This window comes from Dasypus novemcinctus, chromosome 4 (assembly GCF_030445035.2).
Source record: "Dasypus novemcinctus isolate mDasNov1 chromosome 4, mDasNov1.1.hap2, whole genome shotgun sequence".
Lineage (NCBI taxonomy): Eukaryota > Metazoa > Chordata > Mammalia > Cingulata > Dasypodidae > Dasypus > Dasypus novemcinctus.
In genome coordinates, this window is record NC_080676.1 from 131,668,544 (window position 1) to 131,694,595 (window position 26,052).

At 35.8% G+C, this 26,052-nt stretch overlaps 1 protein-coding gene across 3 annotated transcripts in view; it reads right to left on the minus strand.

The window, feature by feature from the left end:
• The window catches only part of NRIP1 (nuclear receptor interacting protein 1), a 109,238-nt gene that overhangs the window by 46,320 nt on the left and 36,866 nt on the right, over positions 1–26,052 (minus strand). For all 3 annotated transcript variants that reach the window (XM_058296105.2, XM_058296104.2, XM_058296106.2), the window contains exon 3: positions 2,112–2,234. The gene's annotated coding sequence lies outside the window, so the exon portion shown is untranslated. The remainder of the gene's footprint in view (positions 1–2,111; positions 2,235–26,052) is intronic.

The window sequence follows — 26,052 nt, forward strand, 5'->3', positions numbered from 1 at the left end:
ACTACTACATTGGATGACTGTACTTCTTTCACAAGGGGTAGCTAGCAAGTGAGCAATGGAAATCTGGCTTGAGATACTAACAAGCTTTATAGCACTTTATACTTTATATGGCTTGCGGTAATCGATTAATCAAATTCTTTTTCCTAATCAAATGTTTTCATTCAGAAAGAGTTATTATACTTAAAATATAACATGCGCATTTTCAAGATACAATAATAAAACCTAAGGAAATATATAACATTCCTTCAGTATTTTCAACTGTATTCTGCAGAACACAAGTCTCCTAAGTCATCTATTAGATGCTTTTTTTGGAGATTTATAGTCCACTGGCAAATGGAAGACCTACTGAAAGGAAATTATATACTTTGACCCACCATCTCTCAAATTTATTTGACATGGGCTCCTCATTCAAGAAGAATTGTTTATGAAAATATTTTAGAAAACACACATTTTCATATTCACTTTTAAAATCCTGAAACATTTTTGAATATATGTGAATGATATGGAAAATTACCACTAATAATTCATTTTTATATGCTTTCAAAGTTGTTCATGTACATTCTAAATAATCTTTCTTCTTTATCTGTAAGAAAGATCTAAATTTGATCAGGTTCCAAGAACAACTTATTGGCTAAGTGTATCTACCAGGTGGCTAACTACAATTTATTCATCCAAGTGTCTTAAGCGGTTATAGCTTACCATTCTGGTTACATGGTAAAATAGGGGTGTTGACAAGTTAAGAAAAACAACAAACTAAACCATGGGATTTACAGGAATAAGCATGGATATCATTTTGACTTTACCAACATTAAAAGCTGAGATATGGAGTTCAATAGCAACTGTTTCATTAAATATAAAACATTTTAGATTATCAAACAGTCATTAACACATAATTCTACTTGGATGGAAGACCTTTTTACTAATTACAAATAAGTCTTATTGTTTTAAATCCCAATTTAAAGGTACATGAAGAATGACTAATAATCAAATAATTAGCAATAATTTTTCACAGCCTTTTTACTTAATAAATATGTTTTAAACATTTTCTTGGTGTAATTATAAGAAAAAACAAGCATTTAAGCAGAGTGACTAAAATAAAAACATAAGATTTTCTGAATTTAATCATATAGTCAAGAAAAAGAAGTTAGTATTGTCATTGTGCCAATTATATTATATGTACAGGTAGAAAATAAATTTGGCTCAAAGTTGCTATCCCCATTTTGAAACATCATGATCAATTAAAACACCACACATTTTAGGATTCTGTATCTGTTCGCTCTCTTCCAACTGGAGTTTACAGTTAGTTAATTGAAAGTGAACTCTTCAGGACTAATTATAAGCATGATAATCAATCACTGTGCCTTTTCCCAGTTTACTTGGAATGTTTTTGTCCCGTTATAAACAGCATAAGATATAAGAGGTTAAGACATGATAAATGCATTTAGACTGTAGCTATACTAGAAAACAGGACAGGACTGTTAATCCAAGTAGAATTAACTTTTCGGTTTTACCACCCACCTACTGTGTTAATTAAATTTTTTTTTTTAGAAATGCTAATATACTATTTGCCTTATAAAAGATAAGCTCTTTGCATAATTTAGATAGTACCATTGGGCTACACTATAATAAACCCAAATAACCAAACATGTCTATATTTTCCTTCAAAACAGTAACTGACTTTTATCTAAAATAAAGATTGCTTTCTCAGGTTTTCTATTAATTCTGCCCATATTCTCTGGTTTTGTGTGAAAAAGAAGTATCATTAACACAAAAGCATTTCTTCTTTCAAGCTTCCTAATCTTTCTTTACAGAATAATCTGGGTCTTAGAATCTCAAAGATATTTTTTGTGCCTTTCTTATTGCATTTTTATCCTCTTCCAACTGTTTGATTACATTGATTTACCTACCATTTACTCTTTCTCTGTAAGTTCCTTAACCATAGGATTGTATCTTAAGCATTTTACCACAATGCCTAATGAAATAATTTTCACAGATAAAGCACAAATACACATCTGGTGATTACAAGCTAATTTGTGAGAAAGAATGATCTGAAATATATTACAATTACTATGATTATGACTTAAAAACTCAGTCAGGAAAAATACGCTCACCGTCTGTCTCCAAGTTTGAGCCTCTGCTTTCTGAGAAACGAAATTGAGAAGGCTGTTGAAAAGTAGCTCTAATGTCATCTGAAGTCTTTAGATTCCCTGGTCCTTCTTCAGTCTAGTGTGCATCTTAAAAACAGTAAAAAGATAGTTTGGCGTCTTTCCCAAATCATTTCGGAATATATTTTGTTAAGTTCTGTAAGCATATCCCAGTACCTTTTCTTGTTCAAGTTCAATGTAGATGTAGTCATTTGAAAGGGAAATATGAACTGTGTATAAATACTAGTTAATTAAAAGAAAGCAAGAGATCCTTGTTTTCCAGACAATACATTTACTTGATAGAAGAAGACGCTTCAAAAATATAAACTGTGGAAAAGGTTGATAGTTGCTCGGATAAGCTTTTTAACCTTTGTAAATTTCAAAGTTCTTAAATAGTTCTGTCAATTTAAATAAGTTATAAAAATCTAGATCCTTCAAAATGTACATTTTAAATTTTTAAAAAACTGAAAAAAGAAAATGATAGCTACAGTTTTCTGATAGTTTTCTCATATTAAACTTTTTCAATTTCAAAATACCACCTATACAATTTTTCAGTACAAAATTCACTAATAAATATCAAATGGTCTATGTCCATACAAAGACTTGAACATGACTAGTCATAGCAACTTTATTTATAATAGCCCAAAACTGGAAACAACTCAAATACCCATCATAATAATGAACTGTAATATAGCCACACAAAATGTAATACTACTATGCAGTGATAAAAAGAAATATACTGTTGATACAAAAAACACGGGTAAACTCAAAATAATTTTGCTGAATGCAAAGAAGTTAAGACGAAATGGAATACATAGGATGTGATTAATTTGCATAAGGTTATAGAAAATGCAAACTAATTTGTAATGAGAGAAAACAGATGAGTGATTACCTGAGGATGGAGGTGGGAAGGGAAAGGAAGGAAGATTAAAAAGGAATATTATCTTAATCGTAGTGATGGATTCCTTTGGTTTATACATATGTCAAAACTTATACTGAACACCTGAAATATGTGCTGTTTATTATAGCCAATTACATCTCTAGAATGCTGTTAAAAAAGTCTAAAGTCTTAAAATATTATATGACCTTTGATGAAGCAATCCTGAGTCTAAGATTTATTGTAATGGAAAAAGAAAAAGTTATTAACAAGTATTTGGCCATAAGAATGTCCACTACATACATTATTTCCAATGGCAGAAAGTTAGAAACAGCCATTAAATATCAAAATTTTAAATGTGGGACTAGTTAAATAAATTATGGTAGACTGTATGGAAGAATACTATATAGTCATTAAAAAATCTATATGAAAATAAAGGTATACGGAACAGGTAACAGAATATTATGTTTAGTATAAATTTTGTTTTAAAATTACACAAAAATAAATGCATTAGTTATTGCTGGATTTAGAGGTGATTTCTCTTTTTCTCTGATTTATATTTCATCATTAAAAAAAAAAACATGTAAATTTTTTTTTTAAAATAGAGCGCCAATCTAAGACTGCCCACTCCTAGAGCAAGTTCAAAATGAACATTCCTAAGAGGTATTGCACATTAAGAGTTCTGGGCTACCATGCCATTCCCACCAGCAAAGGGCCAGGTGGCTATGAGAAGGGGCAGGTCTGACAGGATGAACTGGGCAAAGCCACAGGCTTTACCAGTTTCAAAGTGCCTTCATGGACATGACCTCATTTGATCTTCATAATTCAGTGAAATAAGCAGAGAAAGCCTTTTTCCCATTTTATAAAAGGGAAACAGTCCCAAAGTAGGGCTGGTTCAGTGGCATGCCCCAAATTACACATCTTGCACTCAAATCAGGTCTTGACTATAAATTCTGATAGGATTTCTAAGAGAAGGAGGGTGGGAGAAATCACTTTTCTCCATTAGTTATAACTAGAAAATGTGACTGAAACGTGAATTAGAAAATAACCATATTTACAACCACATTATTCTCCCTACTAGAAAGTGCAGCAACCTTGGGAATTTCCTAAATTTACAGCCCCCCAACCTCTGAAATCATATCCAAGGCAATGCCATGTTTCCCCTTGTCAACACTACCTATCAAATCATTGAAATTCAAGTCAAATTTAATTAGTCAGCTTTCAATTACATTTCTTCCCTTTTATTTTAAGACTGGAACAAGTAACCATAACTACACTTAAGAATGCTACAAACTGTGATCTATGAATTGATGTCATCATAACATTCAAAAGTATTAACTCAAAATGGATCAGAGTCTAATTGTAAGAATTAAAACTAAAATCCTAGAAAATCTTGGAATGTTGGTTCAGGCAAAAATTACCCAAATAGGACAACAAATGTGTAATCTATTTTAAAAAATTGAAAATCACACTACATCAAATTCTTCAAAAGACATCTTTTAGATAAAAGACTAGACCCAGAATGAGAGAAAAGATTTGCAAATCATGTACATGATAAAGAAGTGGTATCCAACATATATTGAAAACCCTTAGAATTCAAGATTAAGACGACAAACAGCGTAATTATAAAATGGCTAAAAATTGATAACATTCAGACCATCTTCATGAGACTGTAAGACAAATGCAGATAAAAAAACACAATGAAATACCACTACACACCCACTAGACTAGAATAGCTGTTTAACAACAATTTTAGAAATCTGAAAAAAATCAAAGGTTGTAGAAGAAAAGCAGAATCTGAAACTTTCACACTATTGTACACATTGCTGGGAGGAATGCAAAACAGAATAGTCACTTTGTAAAACAGTCTGACAGTTTCTTAAAAAGTTAAACATACCCTTATAAATTTACTATATAATCCAACAATTGTACTCCAAAAGTTACCTACCCAGGAGAAATGAAAACCTATGTTCACACAAAACTTGCATGCAAATGATGGCAATGGCATCAATCAAAACAGCCAAACAAAGTAAACAACCAAACATTCACCAACAAGTAAAGCATAATGTGGTAACCATACAAATGAATGAACTAATGACTCATGCAACAAGGTTGATCCTCAAAAACACAATGCTTAGTGAAAGAAGCTAGATACAAAAAATTCCATGCTGTATGGTTCTATTTATATAAAACTTCTATTTTAGGGAAAGAATGCAGATCACCTCTTAGGGCAGGAAATAGGAGCAGAGGCTGACTGCAACTGGGCATGGGAGGTTTCAATGGATTGATGGAACTGGACTGCGGCGATGTTCGCATATTTGTACAAATTGTCTAAAAAATCAAAGTAAAAGCTTTCAATGGGCAAATTGTATGACATGTAAATTATACCTCAGTAAAGCAGTAAAAAAAATACACACCCTTCATAAATAAAAATTGCTTTAAAATGAGTATGATATAAAATAAGTTTATTTATAATAATAACTTTAGACAAACCTAACGTATTACATTTACTCTTTGAAGAACACAAAAGTAGACTTCAGGTGACCAAACACTTTGTATTTATTAAAATATCAAAAGTAATTTTAAGGGAAGCAGACTTGGCCCAATGGATAGGGCGCCCGCCTACCACATGGGAGGTCTGAGGTTCAAACCCCAGGCCTCCTTGACCCATGTGGAGCTGGCCCATGCACAGTGCTGACGCATGCAAGTGCCACGCAGGGGTGTCCCCCACGTAGTGGAGCCCCACACGCAAGGAGTGTGCCCAGTTAGGAGGGCCGCCCAGCGCAAAAACAAAAAAGTGAAGCCTGCCCAGGAATGGTGCTGCACACGCGGAGAGCTGAAACAGCAAGATGACGCAACAAAAAGAAACACAGATTCCCGGTGCCGCTGATAAGGATGGAAGGGGTCACAGAAGAACACACAATGAATGGACACAGAGAGCAGACAATTATGGGGGCCGGGGGGCGGGGAGGGAGAGAAATAATTAAATAAAATCTTTTGGAAAAAAAAGTAATTTTAAGGTAAAAACTTGGACCTCTAATTTTACTTATTTGCTTTTGAGCATGTCTCACATTTATGTTATCCCAACAGATATGTTGGTATTCAATTCACTGTACACAACAGTAACAAGCAGAAAATAACATTTTAAAAACATCTAACAACAAAACAAATGACCTAAACAATAAAAGTAACAAAATGTGTCAAGTGTTTGTGTGGAAGATATTAAATACAAATTTTAAAAATACAATGAAATACTATGTTCATATTAGAAAGACAATGACAATTCTCCCCAGACTGAATCAACAGATTTAATGCAATGTCAATCAAAATACAAAAGGTATCACAAAAGGGTTACAACTGTGGCAGGGGAAGATCATTGGGGCAGGGTATCAGTGATGGGGGCTGCATAGGAGGAGGTTAACCTGGGGCATACCTATTAGGCATATAAAAGGCTTCAAGTGTTCATGGGACATTGTCACAGTAAGTAGAGGTCCATATAATAACTGAAAAAATATCCAATTCCTATCCTGGAGAGCTCTGCCACATTCTCTAATGGGACAGTAAAAATACCCCAAGTACAGGGGTAGTGACTAATGAAGGAAAATGGACCACTGACAGGCCCTTGATATTGATGATTGCACTTATGAAACTTTTCTTCTGATATTGACACTTAGGCTAGTGTTGTAGGTTGCCTAAGAGTGACCACCTGAGAGCATCCTTGTTACTCAAATATGGTCTCTAAGTCAAACTCCGTATATAAATGCACTATCTCTTCCCCTACCCCACTGCCCCCCACATGGGAAATGATTCCCAAGGATGAGCCTCCCAGGCACCGAGAGATTACTACCAAACACCAACTAGCAATGCAACTGGAAAAATACCTTGACCAAAATGGGGAAAGGGTAAAGGCAAATGAGTTTATATGGCTAAGAGACTTCAACTGATTCGGGAGGACATTTCAGGGGTTACCCTTATGCTCTTCTCAGCAGGATCTCATTGGCTACAACAAAAAATATTGCCTCAAATAGTAAAGCTCTGGAGGGCTCTGGAGAGATCAAGAGACTATAGGGCTGACAGTTCTGGAGTTTGGCACTGTGCCAGTGGCCCTACTTTGGAATTTATGGTCCCCAGTGTGAGAGAGTTTGACTCAGTTGTGGTTTCCCTATATATGGCTCTTTTGTTCTTTATATTTGAACCCATAGTTGGTACTAGAGTTGATAGGTTTATGTCCAAGAGATTCAAATCTTTGGGCTTCCCATGTACCAATCAGGCCCTGAATCTCAAAAGAGTTGCAACACCTACTCTCCAAATCATTGTACTCACCCAGGACAACTACTAAGGAAATGATGATGGACAATAACCATACCAAGGAACAGAGAGAGTCTACACCTGCAAGCAAGACAGTCCCATCCATCTGCCCCATGGGATCTAAGCCCACTCTCAATTAGAGGCAGAGTGAGCATCACCATGCCAGAATCCTCAGCACTGGGGAATGAAGGATGGACAGAGTAGCTTACTGTTATTTTACTATATAGACTTATTGTTATTCTAGCAATGCAAGAACTTTTATCATTGGATGTGGGGGCAGTGGCCACCGGAGGTTCTGAGGGGAGAGAGAGGGGAAAAATAGGTGTAATATGGGTACATTTTGGGGACACTGGAATTGTACTGAATGACACTGCAATGACAGAAACAGGCCATTATATATCTTGTCATAACTTACAAAATTGTGCAGGACAGAGTGTAAACTACAATATAAATGTCAATCAATGATTAGTGGCAATGCTCCAGTATGTATTCATCAATTGTAACAAATGTACCACACTAAAGAAGGATATTGCTAATGTAGAAGTAGGAAAGTGTGGTAGTAGTAGGGAGTGGGGCATATGGGAATTCCCTTCCTTTGTTATGTAAAATTTATGTAAAATAAGTATCTTTAAAAAACATCTTTTAATTAGGGAAAAAATCCAAAAATTTTTCTAAGTTGACTCCAAAATATACATGGAGCAGCAAAGGCCATAACAGATGAGCCATTCAATCAGAAACAGAATACGGTGAGGGACTTGCTCTACCAGACACCAAGAATTATTATAAAGCTCTAGTAGTTAAGCTACTATAATCCTGGAAAAGAGACCAGATGAACTGATGGGTGGAAAAGAAACAGACCATACACATATGGACAGGATCTATGACAAAAGTTGCATGACATATCACTGAAGAAAGGAGAAATTACTCAGTAACAATGTGAAATAATCATTTATCCATGTGGGGAAAAAAAATGGGATCCTTATTGCGTACTATATAAAAATAAATTCCAGAGGCATTAAATTTATAAGAAGAAAAGGCAAATCTTTAATTTTTTCAAAGAAAATGTAAAAGAATATCTTTATGAACTGAGAGTAGGGAAGATACTTTCTAAAGACAGCAAGGTTAACTACAAAGCATAAGATTAAGAAATTCCATCTCATTAAAAGTAAGAACTTTGATTTTTTGAGAAATACAACAAAGAAAAAGGAAAAGATGAACACTACCAAAATAAACATTGCCAAGAAAATGTGGTATTCAAAATACATGTACATGTGCAAACACACACACACGACTCATACAGTATTTAATTAAAAACAGATAAGATGCAGAGAAGATACCACTGATATGGATGTTAAACACAGGAGCAGGAGGCAGATGTCTATGGTAGTGTGGAAGGAATGGTGCAGTGGAGAGCCAGGGGCCAAGCAAAATGAGAAGTTTCCAACAGTTTGGGGTGAGGAGGATAAGAAACACCTTGGGGGAAGCAGACGTGGCTCAAGTCATAGAGCATCTGTCTACCATATGGAGGGTCCAGTGTTCGATCCCCAGGGCCTCCTGACCCATGTGGTGAGCTGGCCCACGTGCAGTGCTGCCGCATGCAAGGAGTGCGTGCCATGCAAGCGTGCCCCCGCGTAGGGGTGCCCCACGCACAAGGAGTGAGCCTTGTAAGGAGAGCCACCCTGCGTTAAAAAAGCGCAGCCTGCCCAGGAGTGGCCCCACATACACAGAGAGCTGACGCAACGAAAAAGAGACACAGATACCCAGTGCTGCTAGATAATGCAAGTGGATGCAGAAGAACACACAGCAAATGGACACAGAAGACTATGGGGGGCGGGGGTAATAAATAATTCTTTAAAAAAAAAAGGAAACACCTTGATGCATGTGAGTGGCCCTGAGCTTGTTGTCAATGCCTGATCAGGGGGAAGAAGATGCCAACAAAAAAGGGCCCCCTGGTGTGCAGTATAGGGGGTCCGAGTAGGCTAAGAAGGGCTTCCAAGTGAAAAGGGTTCAAAGCCCAAGTAGAATAAGGGTGGGGGTAGAATAAGAGAAATAACAGTTTATGTATGAGGAGATTAATCAAGTAAATAAATTAAGCATAATAGTAAGGGAGTGCTTCACAGTTCAAGAAGGAAATACAAAAAAAGGAAAGGGAGAAAATGTGATTAAACTTTATGGTTTTGGAAAGAAATCTGAGATTATCAACTGGTATGATCAAAGAATTACAGGACCATGTCAAGAGGACACAGATGCCAACTTGAAGCAGATACACTGGCTAAATCAGGGACAAGATGAGCACCAAAATAACCATAATAATGAATGATATTCATGAGGTGAAATACAGACTCATGAGTCCATATTGATACAAATTAAGTAACTGATTCAATGAGAGTTTGATTAAAAAATGAGGCAATGATAGTCAATGTGAAATTTCTGAAATTAGAATACACACAGAATGATTGTTGTATAAATGATCCTTTGAATACTCTATTTAAAAAGTACTGTTTCCCGTGTTTATTAAAGATATTCCCATCTCCTGTGAATCACAGTATTTCTCCATTTCCTATTCTCTTCTTCTTTCTTTTCTTTTTTTTTTGACTATGTATTACGTTAAAAACCATTTCCTGATATTAATGACTGTCCTAGTTTGCCACAGGGCTGCTGCTACAAAGTAACAAAAATGGTTTGGCTTTTATAAAGGGAATTTATTTTTATTTCTTTACAGTTCCAAGGCCATGCAATAACCAAATCAAGGCACAATCAGAGATGCTTTCTCACCAAGGTCAGTTGCTGGTGATCCTGTTGCCTGGCCACATGGCAAATATGTCTGCCTATCTCTTGAGGTCTCTGTCTTCCCCTCCAAAATCTACCATCTCCCAGTGCTCAGACATGAGCAACCAAGCATAGGGTTTGTCTCTTTCTGGGCAGGCTATCTCTCTCAGTTCAGACTGCTTTGCTTTCTTCCTGAGTTCAGCTGTGAGCTATCAGGCATAATGGCAGGGCTCATCTTTTGAACCTTGAGTTGCTCCATGGGTCCGGTCCCTTGGGGCTCTTTCCCTGTCTCTGTGTTCTGCTCTTTCCAGATCTTAGCACCTCTCTCAGTCCTCTGGGCTTCTGTTTTCCTGCAGTCCTCTTTCTTACATGGCAGACTAATATGGCAGTTCCTTTTCCTCTGTTTATATCTGACCCAGCAAGAGGGCGGAGACCCAAGCTGTCTCAGGTCTCATTAATGTAGTCCAATCAAAAGCCCAAAATCGATCTTATCAAGTTATCAAAAAGCCCTCAACAGATTTAAAGCAATTAAAGGGTGCACCAACCACAGGAACAGATTAATTTAAGAACATAAGATTTTGGGGATTGATAAAAGAACTTCAAACTACCACAATGACCAATGTAATTCTTTTAAAAACTATAATTAGTCCACCTTTAATAAATAGTTATATATCCAACTGCATATTGGGTATCTCCATTTGGATGTTTACTAGCATCTTAAATTCAACATTCACTAACTGACTTCCTGTTCTTCTTGCAGTCTTCCCAATCTCAGATAATATCAATTCCATCTTTCCAAATGCTCAAACCAAAAACCTAGTTGCCATCCTAAATGACTCTCTGTCTTTCATATCTTACATCCACTTCATAAGAAAATCCTGTGGGCCCGACCTCCAAAATAGCCATAATCCAACTCCTTCTCACTGCCCATATTCAAGGCAGCATAGTTTCTTGCCTGAATTATTAAAACAGTCTTCTAAATGGTTTCTCCTAAATCGTTTCTCTGCTTCTGTTCTATGCCTCCTTGATCTATATAATGTGAGTACAAGAATTTTATATTAAAATGTTACATTGTGTCACTCCTTTGACCAACACTGGTTAATGGGGAGATTTCATATCAAAAAAGATTGCAGTTTAAGATGCACCACAGTGATGTTTCCCCCCAAGGGAATTTTTAACAACTAGCAAAATTGGAACATTTTTCTCAAAACTCCAGAAAAAGAGTGAAAGAGTTCCAAAACCCTGGATGAAGGCCAATCAAGAAAGCATACTTTGAAAATGGCAGAAGCTTGTGATGATGCCTTTACTGGCCCTTCCCTAACCTATCCCCAGCACAATGTCAAGTCAGTCTGTGCCCTCATTTTGGGGCCCTGGACCTGTTCCAAAAAGTACACAGTAATTCTATTTGCACGCATATATATAAATGCCAGTCTTTTAGGTGGCAGCCTGGAAGACAAACTAGGGAAATCTTATCTGGCTCACCCTCCTAGAACTTGCCCTGCAGGCAGATCCTGAAGACAACTAAAGCAGTAAGAAACAACTCCAAACTTCTTGAGGCAAAGAATTACTAGCTTTAATTCATGTAATAAGCACCCAGGAGGGACGTAAGTCTTTTGCATAGGGAGTAGACAGGGCATTTGAATTCCTCTAAATAGGGGAATTCCTAAGACCAAGAGAAAGCACAAGCTTAAGACAAAATGCAGGTTCTTTTTCACCTAAAACCAATCTTCTCAATAGGAGGGCCAAACTATGAAGGAGAACATCAGTCAAAGACTGTGAAAGGTGTTTTTTGCATTGTCTTACTTGTCTTTGTTGCCTACATATATGCATCTCTGCTACAGCACCTTCCTGATACAAACATAAAGAACACATAGCTCAGGGAGTAAATCCAGAGCCTGGAGAAACACAAGCCCTGGGCAGAAAGATGAGCCTTATACCAGCCTAGAGTTGAAACTGGAAGGAGCTGGGACCACAGAGCCTTAAGCAGAAGAAGGAGAGAGGCTGGACCCTCACAGACATAGCCCACAATCTTGTTCCAACATGCAGCCAAAGACTTTGGGTGAGAAAAGTACCTCTTATGGTACCTTGAGTTGAGCTCTTTTGGACCTTGTGACTATAAGCTTCTACCCCAAATAAATACCGTTTATAAAAACCAACAGATTTCTGGTACTTTGCATCAGCACCCCTTTGGCTAGCTAATACAGCAACCAATAAAGAAACATATGAAAAATATATCCAAAAAGACAGGAAAAGGGACTCGAAATGGCACAATACAAAAAAATCAATAAATATGAAAATACACATTAACAGAAGAAACAAAGGACAAAAAACGTGTAATATTTACAAAGACCAAACAGCAAAAAGGCAGAATAAAGTCCTACAGTATAAGTATATAACTTAAATGTAAATAGATTTAATTATACAGTCAACAAAGACAGGCAAAATGGACTTTGGAAAAAAAAAAGCATGCCCCAATTATTTGCTGTTTACAAGAGACATAGCTTAAATTCAAAGACAGAAGAAGGTTGAAAGTGAAAGGGTGGAAAAAATATTTACCATACAAATTGTACCAAAAGAGAACTATGGTAGCTATATAACTATCAGTTAAAATAGACTTTAAGACAAAATTTTTTGTAAGGAACAATACTGATAACAAAGATAATTCAATGAGACAGAGCAATTAATATACATACATGCACCTAACAGCAGAGTCCCAAAACTCACGAAGCAAATCTTGACAGATATGAAGGGCGAAAATAGACGGTTCTACAGTAATAGTAGGAGAGTTCAATACACCACCTTCAATAATGGGTAGAACTTCTAGAAAGATCAACAAGGAAACAGAAGACTTGAACAATACTATAAACCTACTAGACATAAGAGACACAAAAAAAAACTGTACCCAAAAGCAGTAGAATGCACATTCTACTTCTGTGAAGATGAATCATACTCCACACAGAACATATGTTACAACACAAAACAAGTCCTAATAAACCAAAAAATACTGAAAGCCTACTATGCACCTTCTCTGATCACTGCAGAAGGAAGCTAGAAATAGTAACAAGAGGGTCATCTAGAACATTCTCACATCTATGGAAATTAAAGAAAGCACTATAAAAATCACAATAGGTCAAAGAAGAAACCATAAGAGAAATTAGGAAACATCTTAAGGCAAAAGAAAACAAAAACACAACATAAAATTTACAGAATACAGCCAAAGCAGTTCTCACTGGGTACATTAAAAAAGAAGAAAGATTTTAGTCACAAACCTAACTCACAATTTTAAGCGTCTAGAAAATGAAGAGCACTAAACTCAGAGTGAGGTGAAGGGAGGAAATAATGAACATCAGAGTGGATATAAATGAAATAGAGAATGAAAAAACAATAGAGAATTTACAAAACTAAAATTTGGCTTTTTAAAAAGACCAATAAAACTGACAAACCTTTATCTAGAACGACAAAGAACAAAAAGAGAGGGCACAGGGAAGCGGTTGTGGTTCAATCGGTTGGGCTCCCGTCTACCACATGGGAGGCCCTGGGTTCACGTCCCAGGGCCTCCTTGTGAAGGCAGGCTGGCCCGTGCGCCGCAGAGAGCTGATGGCCCATGTGCCTCAGAGAGCTGGCAAAGCAAGATGACACAACAAAGGGAGACAAGCAGATACAGAAATAACGTGCAACGAATGGACACTGAGAAGAGACAGCAAAAGAAAGGAAGAAGCTGAAAGGAGGGGAATAAATAAATAAATCTAAAAAAAAAAAGAGAGAGGGTACAAATAAATCACAACAGTAAGAAAGATGGGCATTACTGACAACAAAAATACAAAGGATTTTAAGAGGATATAATGAATACCTTCAGGCTAATAAATTAGATAACCTACATGAAATGGATAAATTCCTAGAAACAAACTATCTACACTGAGTGAAATGGAAATAGAAGATCTCAAATGACCAGTAACAAGTAGAGATTGATCCAATAATCAAAAATCTTCCAACAAAGAACAGCATAAGACCAGACAGTTTGACTGGTTTTTTTTTTCAACTGAACATTTCAAGAAGAATTAATATCAATCCTGCTAAAATTCTTACAAATATTGGAAAGGAGGGAAAACTGGCAATATCACTCTAACACTAAAGCCAGATAAACATACTACAAGAACAGAAAATTACAGATCATTATTATCTCTCATAAACACAGATGCAAAAATCCTCAATAAAATACCAGCAAACTGAATCTAACAGCATATTAAAAGAATTATAAACTAAGATAAAATGGGATTTATCCCAGACATGCAAGGGTGGTTCAACAATAGAAATTCAAATAATATGCCACACTAATGGAATGAAAGGGGGGGGGGTACACAACATGTTTATCTCCATTGATGCAGAAAAGACATTTGACAAAATCCCACATCCCTTGATAAAAACATTTAGAATATTAGAAATAAAAGGAAACTTCCTTAACATGAAAAAGGGCACGCACAGAAAACCCACAGCTAACATACTGAAAGGTAAAACACTGAGAAGTTTTCCCTTTAAAACCCTAAGAGTGCCCACCCATTATTGCTCTCGAAGTTCTATCTAGAGCAATAAGGCAAGAGAAAGAAATAGATCCAAATTGGAAAGGAAAAAGAAAAATTCCCCTATTTACAGATTACATGACACTAAATATAGAAAATCCTAAAAAAAATCCACAACAAAGCTAAAAGAACTAATAAATTAATTCAGCAAAGTAGCAGGGTACAAAATCAACACCCCAAAATCAGAGGTGTTTCTCTTTTATTTATTTATTTATTGAATTCCCTCCCCCCGTTTGTCTGTTTTCGGTGTCTATTTGCCGCATCTTGTTTCTTTGTCTGCTTCTGTTGTCGTCAATGGCACGGGAAGTGTGGGCGGTGCCATTCCTGGGCAGACTGCACTTTCTTTCACGCTGGGCGGCTCTCCTCACCGGCGCACTCCTTGCGCATGGGGCTCCCCTTCGCGGGGGACACCCTTGCGTGGCGCAGCACTCCTTGCGCGCATCAGCACTGCGCATGGGCCAGCTCCACACGGGTCAAGGAGGCCCGGGGTTTGAACTGCGGACCTCCCATGTGGTAGACGGATGCCCTAACCACTGGGCCAAGTCTGTTTCCGCAGAGGTCTTTCTATACACTAGTAACGAACACTCAGAAAGAGAAATCAAGAAAAAGATTCAATTTACAATTGCAATCAAGAGACTCAAATATCCCACACCCCTTGATAACAACACTAAGAACACCAGGAATAGAATAACCAAGTATGTAAAAGACTTGTGCACAGAAAACTGCAAAGCATTACCAAAAGAAATGAGAGAAGACCTAAATAAATGGAAATACATTCCATGTTGAAGGATTAATAGACTAAATATAAAGATATTAATTCTACCCAAAGCAATTTACAGATTCAATGAAATCCTAATAAATATTGCAAAAGCCCTCTTTGCAGACATAGAAAAGTCAATCATCAAATTCATATGAAAGTGTAAGGGGCCCTTGCATAGACATTCTTCCAAAGAAATATTCAAAGAGCAAAAACATGTAAAAATATGTTCAACATGAGTAACAATTAGGGAATGCACACCAAAACCACAATGAGGTATCATTTCATACCCACTAGACTGACTACTACTACAATAGAAAATACCAAGTGTTGCTGAGGATGCAGAGAAACAGATCATTCATTTAAAGTTGGTGGGAATGTAAAATGTTGCAGTTACTGTGAAAAATAATTTGGTGGTTCCTTTGCAAGTTAGGTATAGAATTATCATATGACCTAGTAATCCAACTTCTAGTAATATAACCAAAAGAACTGAAAACAGGCACTTAAACAGATATTAGCACATTGACATTCACAGCAGCGTTATTCACAAATGGCCAAAGATGGGAGCAACCCAAGTATCCATAAACTTGTGAATGAATAAACAAAATGTGATATATATGCACAATGAAATATTATTCTGCCATAAAAAGTTCTGACACATGCAACAACATGGATGAATCCTGAAGACATAATATTAAATGAAATAAATAAGCCAGACAGGAAAGGACAAATATTGTATGATGTCACTGGTATGAAATAATTAAAATAAGCATAGTTATAGACTGAGAAACTGGAATGCAGGTTACCAAGGATTGGGTTGAGGTAGGGAATGGAGAGTTAATGCTTAATTGTTACATAGTTTGTTTGGGGTGATGGAAAAATTTGCACATTGGAGGGTGGTAATGGTAGCACAACATTGTGAGTATAATTAACATCACTGAATTATATATTTGAATGTGGTTAATAGGGGAAATTTTAGGTTGTATATGTTACTAGAATAAAAATAAAATACTAAAAAAAAAAGAAAATGTAGGAATGTACAACATAATGAAGCCTAATGTAAACTATGGACTACAGTTAATAGTATAATTGATTATTTCATCAACTGTAACAAAGGTATCACAGTAATGTAAAGTGTTAATAGGGAAAATTGTGTTTGTGTGTGTGTGTGTCTGTGGGGGGTGGTAGTTATATGTGAACTATTTTCTGCATCATTTTTCTATAAACTGAGAACTTTCCCAATATATATATAAAGTTTTTCCCCAAACTAATGGCTTCCCTCTCTGACTTTACATCCTGTGACTCTCCCTTATCCACTCAGCTCAGCCAAAACAGGAGCCTTCTTCCTGCTCAACATATCTGCCAAGCAAGTTCCTTCAGGCTTTTGAATACATCTCTAGCTCCCCTCCCTGACTCAAGTCATTACTTGAGCCTTTTTCTACATAATGAACTTAACCTAAAATTCCATGCACCCTGAACAAAGACATTCCTTACTCCCTTCTCTGCTTCATTTTTTATTTAGAATATATTGACATACCATAAAACTGAATTACTTTAACTTGTTTGTCTATCTCACCAATGTGAATTACAGGAGGGCAGCAACTTCTCTTCTGTACACTGCTCTATCCACAGGGCCTAAAAGTATAACTGGAATATAATAGCATTCAACAAAAATATGTTGAATGAATCAAGGCTTGACTATTTTGTGATCTAATAAGAGAGCTTACAGAAATTAACTGTGATCTTCACACAGATATAACCTCTCAAAAACAGAGCACCCCTTTTCTTACTTGCTGGAAAAGCACTGTATTAGTCAGCCAAAAGGGTGCTGATGTAAAGTACCAGAAGTCTTTTGGCTTTTATAAAAGGTATTTATTTGGGGTAGAAGCTTACAGTCATGAGGCCCTAAAGAGTCCAACTCAAGGTACCATAAAAGGTACTTTCTCACCCAAAGTCATTGGCCATGTATTGATATAAGACGGCGGGCGATGTCTGTGAGGGTTCAGCCTTCCTTCTTCCTATTAAGGCTCTGTGGTCCCAACTTCTTTCAATCTCAGCTGCAGGCTGGCAAAAGGCTTGTCTCTCTCCTCAGTGCTCATTTCTTTCTGGGCTCAGTGTTGTTCTCTTCACAAGGTCAGCTGTATACTATCAGGCTCATCTCTCTTCCCAGGACCATTGCCATGTCTAATGGCTTTCTCTCTCCCTCTGTGTTGTTCTTCTCTGTGTGTCTACTCCCATGCGAGAGTCTATTTTATCAGTCCACCAAGGGGGCTGGGACTCAATGCTGAGTTGCACTCTAATAACAGGGTTGAATCAAAGCCCTAATCTTAACTGAATTTAATCAAACATCTCAAATGAATCTAATACAATCAAAAGGTTATCATGCCCAAAGGAACAGACCAGTTTACAAACATAATCCATATCTCTTTTTGGAATTCATAAATAATATCAAACTGCCACAAGCACTGATATTCTCCCCACTCAAGGGTCAATCTTGATTAGGGCAGGTCACCTATGACAATTAATGTTTATTCCACCAATAAGTGGCTTAGGCTCTGGGTATAGGCATGTGATGCAATTATGGCCAAAGAAGTTTACCTGGAAAGGATTTCCTCACTTTAAAAAAAAAAAAAAAGGAAATGCAGGTGACTTTACAAGTGCTATGCTCAGCTTGCAAACAAGAAGAATGGCATTACCAACACACTCAAGATAGCAAAGCAGAAAGATGGAAAACACCAGGCAAGTCCTTGATGCCAATTAATTCATCACCCATACATTAGCCTTCCTACTGGGTCAGATAATGTACTCCTTGTTTAAGCTACTTTTAGTAAGGACTTCTATTTCCTATATTTTAACTACCACCACAAATTTTTTAAACACTCAGTTTTCAGTAATGTGTTATGTCAAACTAAAATGAAGATGGATGCCAGGTGATTTACCATTTTTTAATGGTGGATACAACAACAAAACAAGATTTCTAAATGTAAGTCCCTTTACTTATTGGAATAATGTTATAATAGGGTGTTTGTCCTTAACTGAGAACCCAGAATAAATGACCAAAGCAAAAGTAGTCTAAACATAGAGCTTTAAAATAATTTAAATGCAAACTACATGTTCCAAAAATTCTATGTTCTTTAGTACTGCTTGTGTACCTTCAAAAGAAGAAATGGAAGTAGAGAGGGAGGAAGTGGAGTGCTAAAGGAGGTGAAAGAGGTCCCAAAACCCAATAAATTCAGGAGGTGATGAACTAAACAGTTAAACAAGATGATAACGTTCGCTTTGTGTGAGTGTACACACTGGAAGGTGGCTGTGAGAACTGTCATTTATATGAAATGTTCTCCTTTATCCTTGAAGTAAGCCTTGTTTAGGAAAGTGGGGGTGGGGGAGATTCAGCACTGACTGCAGTCAAAGGACTAAGAATGATTAGGTTCTAATTAAATCAAACCCTTAGTAAAAGAGCTATACCTAGGCAAAACTAAAACTCATCAAGTCTTACAACAAAACTCTTATAAAAGTTCTATAATTTTTAACATACCTATAAATTTGTAACATCACTATACCATTAAATAACTTATCTAGACATAATGGATCCAAAATAGAAAATATTAAAAAGTTGACTCTACTATAAGATAAAGTCTATATTTAACATCTATAATAACTCTAATTACCAATACTTTTGTTTTAATTTTTAGTAATGATTTCAATGAACTATGGACCTGAAAAAAAAGTTATTTAAAGGTGCTAAAAAAAAGTGGAGATTTCCTAAAAAATCATCTCACCATGTTCTCTAATAGTAAACAAAAACAACAAAAATTATTATGTTGGTAAAATTTGCTTTATTTTAGTCCAGTGGGTATAACTGATCACCTTTGTCATCAATGGCCAAGATTCTGTAATTTGACTTTATAATGACCTGAGATATAATCCTTGCCACTTCCTGCTCTATTCGGCTTCCTCTTTGGGCCATTCTAAGACACAAACAGTAAAAGAAGCAAGAGAGAAAGTATATGCATGAATTAAGACTAGATTAAAATTGCAGAGCCATAGAATGACCCAAAAGAGGATGCAATGTAAAACTCTATTTTTAAAAAATACATATTATATGCTATTTCGTGTAGAGACAAGATTCACAATATGGTTCCTTTAAGTAAGGAGACAGAGGGGAAGCTGAAAAATTAAAATTACCATATCTGTAGCACTTCACCTTAATATAAGCCAACTAGACAAACATTATTCAAATTAAAAGGAAAATATTTGATCTTCAAGTTCCAACATTAACCATTACATCTAAAACACCCATACCTGTATTTCCCACAAATAGTCAAGGTCATGTCCAAAAGGGTGTCTATGAACTAAAATAACTAAAACATATTATGCACTATGTCCTAGCTGCTGCAGAGCTAATGTTTCCCTTGGTTTAATTCCTTTATTCTCAAAACAAAACTACATAATTATCCTCACTTTATAGATGAGAAATTTGAGCCTTAAAGAAGTCAACAATCAGGAAGACAACAGCAAAATTAGGACTCATGCCTAGATTATCTGATCTTGTTCAAAACTACCTCACTAAAGTGTCTTGATCCTTGTCAACGTCAATCCATTTACCTGTAAACACTTAACTAGGATGTGGTTTTCTAAAGATTTTTCAAGAAGCTTTAAATAAATTTCTATGTTCTAACTATGTCTCTCGACATGAAATCTAAGTTTTCAAAACAACTATTTAGTGTCTTTATTCCCAGTTATTACGATTAATTTATATTAACTAGGTGGCAAGTTATTGGACAATAAGTAGGTCATAAACATCATGCTCAATGTTTGTCATATATTATCTCATCTAATCACTATCTGTATAAAATGGGTATTATCCCATTTTACAGATGAAGAAACGAAGGCTCACAGGTCGAGAGACTTACCCAAGGTCATACAATAAATCAGGGATTCAAACCCAAGTCAGTTTGCTTCTATACATCTCTTCCAGACCACTACCCCAACGAAGTCTCCACAGCATCAGTTTGCCTTGGTCAACTGGTCTCCGGAAAATTTCATGAAAGTCTCCTTTTAAATCTTTGGTCAAATTTTCGGTATCTATAGCTACCCTAAAGCAAGAATATATAATGACTAAGTCCTTGTCACTCCCCCCAGCCTCTTTAAAAATGCATCCTATATTAGTATAGTTTCGCCTCTGGGCAATTTTTATTAACAGATTCACCAAATGCATTGCTTTTGTTACTACTACGGCATAAACACCCTGAATAAAACTGTTAAAAATGTTTGCAGGAAAATCTCTAGGACATCTTTAAGTATCAGGTACAACATGAGAAAATGTTGCTACTTTAAAATATATCCTGACCCAGTAAGAACTGGCACTAGGCCTTTTATTTTCTTGCAGTCAGCAAAACTACAAACCCATAAAAATTCAAATAGTACTTGAGGGGGTGCATTTTGAAATAGTTCCGTATGTGGCGAGTCACTTCACAAACTCATACTTTCAACTGAAAACATTTTTTTTAGACCTGGATATGTGGGTTTAAATACTTCCAGCAGAAATCACTTTTAAAACCTGTAACTGACAAAAGGCCAAGTGGGGTTTTGCTGTTTTCTCTGAAAACTGTTTTACCAGGGGAAAAAAATGAAATTTATTACTGCAACCTATGCACCATCTCCCTTTATATTTCAAACAAATTCAGAAGATGCTGTTTTTAACCCTGTAACTAATTTGGATCTTTGGTAAATAAACTGAAGACAAATTTAATCACCCAATAAAAAATAAGCAAGTATGTATGTTTGGGGGCTGGAGGAAATAGAGAGAATTAGTTCAGTAGGTAGCAGGTGTTAACTGGTACAAACTTGAATTCAGAAGCATGACCCAGGGTTGTTGTTTTTTTTTTAAGGAAAAAAAAAAAACCTCTTAAAGGGGATAGAAGTAAAGAAAGAAAAATGGAAAATGCGTAGAAGAAAAGGTCCTAGGATAAGGATGTACTATTAAGTAAAAGAGTGGTCCTCCAAAAAATTCATTTTACCTCTTTTGAAAAATACATTAGAATTACTAATATTGCCAGTAACACATTATCTTTCTATAACATTTTTCTGTTGACAATGCACTTTTATTTATTTATTCCTTATAATAGTTCTCTGACATAGGAATTGTATCCTCATTTTAGAGATCAGGAAACTGAGGCTCAAATTAAATGATTTGCTAATGATTTATGGGAAAAGCTAGTGCTCAAAGATAAATCTTACTTTCTAACACCAACCAACATTTTCTACTCTTGTAGTAACTTGTGGCCATGATGGTAGGTGCTCTTAGTGCCTACACAAGAGGAAGAGAAAAAAATATGCCCTTTGGGTAACTGTCTTTGAAGACAAAGAAACAAAACAATAAATGATGTCTTCTATCAGGAAAAGACAGGAATCCTTCTAGCTCTAATAAATGTTTTTTATTTAAAATATAAACTTAGACATTACTGGCTACTGACAATAGGATAAGTCTATGAGAAATAAATCTAAATGGCTTTAAACAGTTCATGTATATGCATTTCATACAATTTTGGTATAAAAATCAACATGGTAATTCCAATTTTATTTTAAAGCAATGAAGAGGAAGAGAGGTTAAGAAAACAGCATTCTGTGGTTACCAGACTAGGTTAAAACCGAATGTGACTTTCCAAAAATATCTGAAATGATACTTCCCACCCTTACTATAACTCATGGGAGTACTTAAATAAAATGAAAATTTTATCCTTTTAAATTTACTGATTATTACTGTGAAAACTGGCAAATTACCATTAATCCAATAAATATCAGTATTAATAAAAACTATATACACATACTTTATTTAATACACTTATCAAAGTAACTGCAATAACAGTGACCTACCAGGTTATATTCATTTCTATTAGAATAAACACTTAGTTTTTCTTCCAGAATTTTCATCTGTGAGATAAAATAAAACTAAAGATCAACTGCTTAGCCAACATCAAGTAAAATCATACCCTTAGGTAAGAAAGCATGCTGCCTAAATACAACTGAGTAACCAGTAAGGTTAACTTCCCCAACCTATTATCCAAATTGAATAACATATTTCTTTATGATTAAGGAAAATTTAGAAACAATCACTGCCTCTTCCTTGCAAATTCAGTCTCTGCTACCACTCAGTGTCGCCCACATCTGAGCATTTTAATTAAGACATAAGACCCTAACAGGTCCACATTACTTTTAAGTATGATGAAAGGATTCATCCTGGGTTAAGCAGCTAGTTCTATGAAACTCATTTCCTCCCTGAACCTCAACCCATCTCTTCCTGTAAACCAGGTATAATGAATGATTCTCAGAATTTATTTTTGAGGGGGAAAAAAAAAATCTCTGAAAGTCAGAAACTTATTTGATTCCTAAGTCCTGTTCTTAACACTAGAACTACCTCTCAGTCAAAAAATTTTTCATCATCCCAGATTCAGTCCCATTTAGAGACCTCCTCAGTCAGGTAAGCTATTTCAGTTTTAAATACTCTTAGGAAACAGAATTGACAGGGACAGGGTCACCTTTAAAAAATTTATGGAAATCTGTGAAATGATGCCCTTCAAAAAAAGTGTATTTTATCCCAATTTGAATTAAATATGTGTAATTAAGGATCAATTTTGGGAAGTTAACAAAAATTTTTAATTCAATAATATTTGAAATTGTTGACTTCCAAACAGGTAATTTATTACTCTCACCAAAGACATCTATATTTTCTTTCTTGGTTCAAATAAACAGTAAAGAGACTTACTACAGTAAACATTCAGCTAACATACTTCGAAAGTTCTTAAATTAGAGCTAAATCAATCTTGCTTGTCATTCAGATAAGGAACATTAAAGCAACATACTATATATCTCATTAAGTTAAACGTGAGAATGGGGAGATTGAGTACAACCAAAGTAATTGTATACTTTAGAACCTCAAAATTTATAATACGCATGCAATCATTTCATCTTCACAGAAACCAAATTTTAAAAAACTGATATATAAAAATTCAAGTGATTTGCATAAGATAACAGGATGTTTTTAATCCTTTTTTGGATTGTTTCTAAAGCTTTAATATGGCATTAGGACATACCAGGAGCTTTGGGATTTTAAAAACAAGCACTTTTGATTTATCACACTCTGGGTATGAGATATCAAGCTAGGTGCTTTATAAATCACAAATTTATAACATACAAGGTCCCTTCCCTTTAGAAGTATACAATTTGGATGAAGAGAGGAATAAAAGGCTATGGAAAACGAATGCAGTGTGAATGGGACTCATCAAGTACTATGGGGGAGTAGAACAAGGTACATGTTGCCGCCTTCTGTCAGGGTGATCATACAAATCACAGCATGGCGAGTGTTGGTAAAAGAAAACTAGTGATCAGAAGACATCTGAGATGAAGATGGCAAAAATAAGACAGCAGAATAAGAAATGTGCAATTAACATGTGTAAGTATGGAGCAAGTAATATGATGCTGGAGTAAGCAAGAGCCAGATGGGAATATGACTTGGCCTTTATCCTGCAGGCAAAGGTCTTAGTTCAAGTAGTGATACTATCATCAAAAAGTTTTATTTTGCTATAGTGTGCAAAACTTATTGGGTAATGAAAATCCAAAGGAAAAAATTTACAAAGTTACTGTCATTACAGTCTAATATTCCTGAAGTACTAAACACTTGAATTTGGAAGATGGCAGTGGAAAAAGAAACAGACCAAAATTAATAATTCTTCCTGTTATAATGAAAATGATTGATATAATCACACATGTGGCTATCTGCAATCACTTGTTGAGTATGTGAAGACAGTAGAAAGCCTAAAACTTACAGACTTAAGAAAAATTTTGGTTAAAATTATTCCATAAAATTATCTATTCTCTAATAGATGACATCATAGTCACTTTGGAATATATTCTAATGTAGCAAATACTATCTCTACTATCTTTTTTCCATTAACTTTTTTTTTTTTTTAGATTTGTTTGTTCTTTATTTATTTCTCTCCCCTTCCCCGCCACCCCCCCCCCCCCCACTGTCTGCTCTCTCTGTCCATTCACTGTGTATTCTTCTGGGTCTGCTTGCATTCTTGTCAGCAGCACCGGGAACCTGTGTCTCTTTTTGTTGCATCATCTTGCTGTGTCAGCTCTCCCTGTGTGCGAAGCCTTTCCTGGCAGGCTGCGCTTTTTTTGCGCAGGGCAGCCCTCCTGGCAGGACGTACTACTTGAGCATGGGGCTCCCCTTAGCAGGGGACACCCCTGCATGGCGGGGCACTCCTTGTGTGCATTAGCACTGTGCATGGGCCTGCACATCCCATGGGTCAGGAGGCCCTGAGTTTGAACTCTGGACCTCCCAGATGGTAGGTGGATGTTCTACTAGTTGAGCCATATCCGCTTTCCTCCATTAACTTTTTACTTTGAAATAATTTGGAACTTACAGGACAGTTACAAAAATAATACAAAACCAATACAGAGAACTCCAACGTACTACCACCCCCAGATACCCAAATCCTCCAATTTTAACACTTTATCACATTTCCTGTATCACTCCATCCAGCGATCCATTTATCTATCTATGTATCATCCTAACTATCGTGTCTATCCATCTATCCATTCATTTTATAAATATCTGGGACTAGGTTTAATATAACATGTTCTTTGAAAACAATACTTTTCACGTATGCTTCCCAAGAACAAAAATATTCACTTATGTAACAACCTTAAGTACAGTTACAAGTTCAAGAACTTTAACACTGATATAAAGCTTTCCATCTATATTCCAATTTTTCATATGTCCTAAGAATGTCCTTTTGGGCCTTTTCTCCCCCATTATTAGATTCAATTCAGGATGATGTACTGCATTTAACTGTCATCATCTCATTAGCTGCTCTGTTTTTAAAGTAGGGAAACATATACACAACATAAACTTTCTACCTCAGCCACTCACAAGCATACCAATCAGTGAAATTAATCACATTTGCATTACAGTACTACCCTTACCAAAATACATTACCAGAACATTCCCATCGCCCAAACAGAAATCTGATACCGATTATGCATTAACTCTCTATATCCCCACCCCAAACTGTATTCTTTCTGTCTCTATGTGTTCACATATTCTAGTTATTTCATGTAAATAAATCTTACAATATCTGCACCTACTTTGTGTCTAACTTATTTCACTCAACATGTTTTCAAGTTTCACCACTGTAGTCACATGTATCAAGACTTCATTCATTTTCAAAGCTAATACTCCCCTGCATATATATACTATACATTGTTTATTAATTCATATGTTGATGAACATTTGGTTTGCTTCCACCTTTTAGATATTGAGAATAAAACTGTTATGAACAGTGGTTACAAATACCACTGGCTATTTGGTGTTCCTTAGCTTTCCATATGAAGTTAAATCTGTAACTTGTTTGAACAGTATTGGCATCTTAACAATACTGTCTTCCAATCCATGAACACAGACGATTTTTCCATTTATTTAGGTCTTCTTTAATTTCATTCAGTAATGATTTGTAGTTTTCTGCATACAAGTCCTTCAAATCCTTGGTTAAACTTATTCCTAGAATTTTTATTCTTTTAGTTGCTATTTATATTATCTCTTTTTTTAATTAGAGA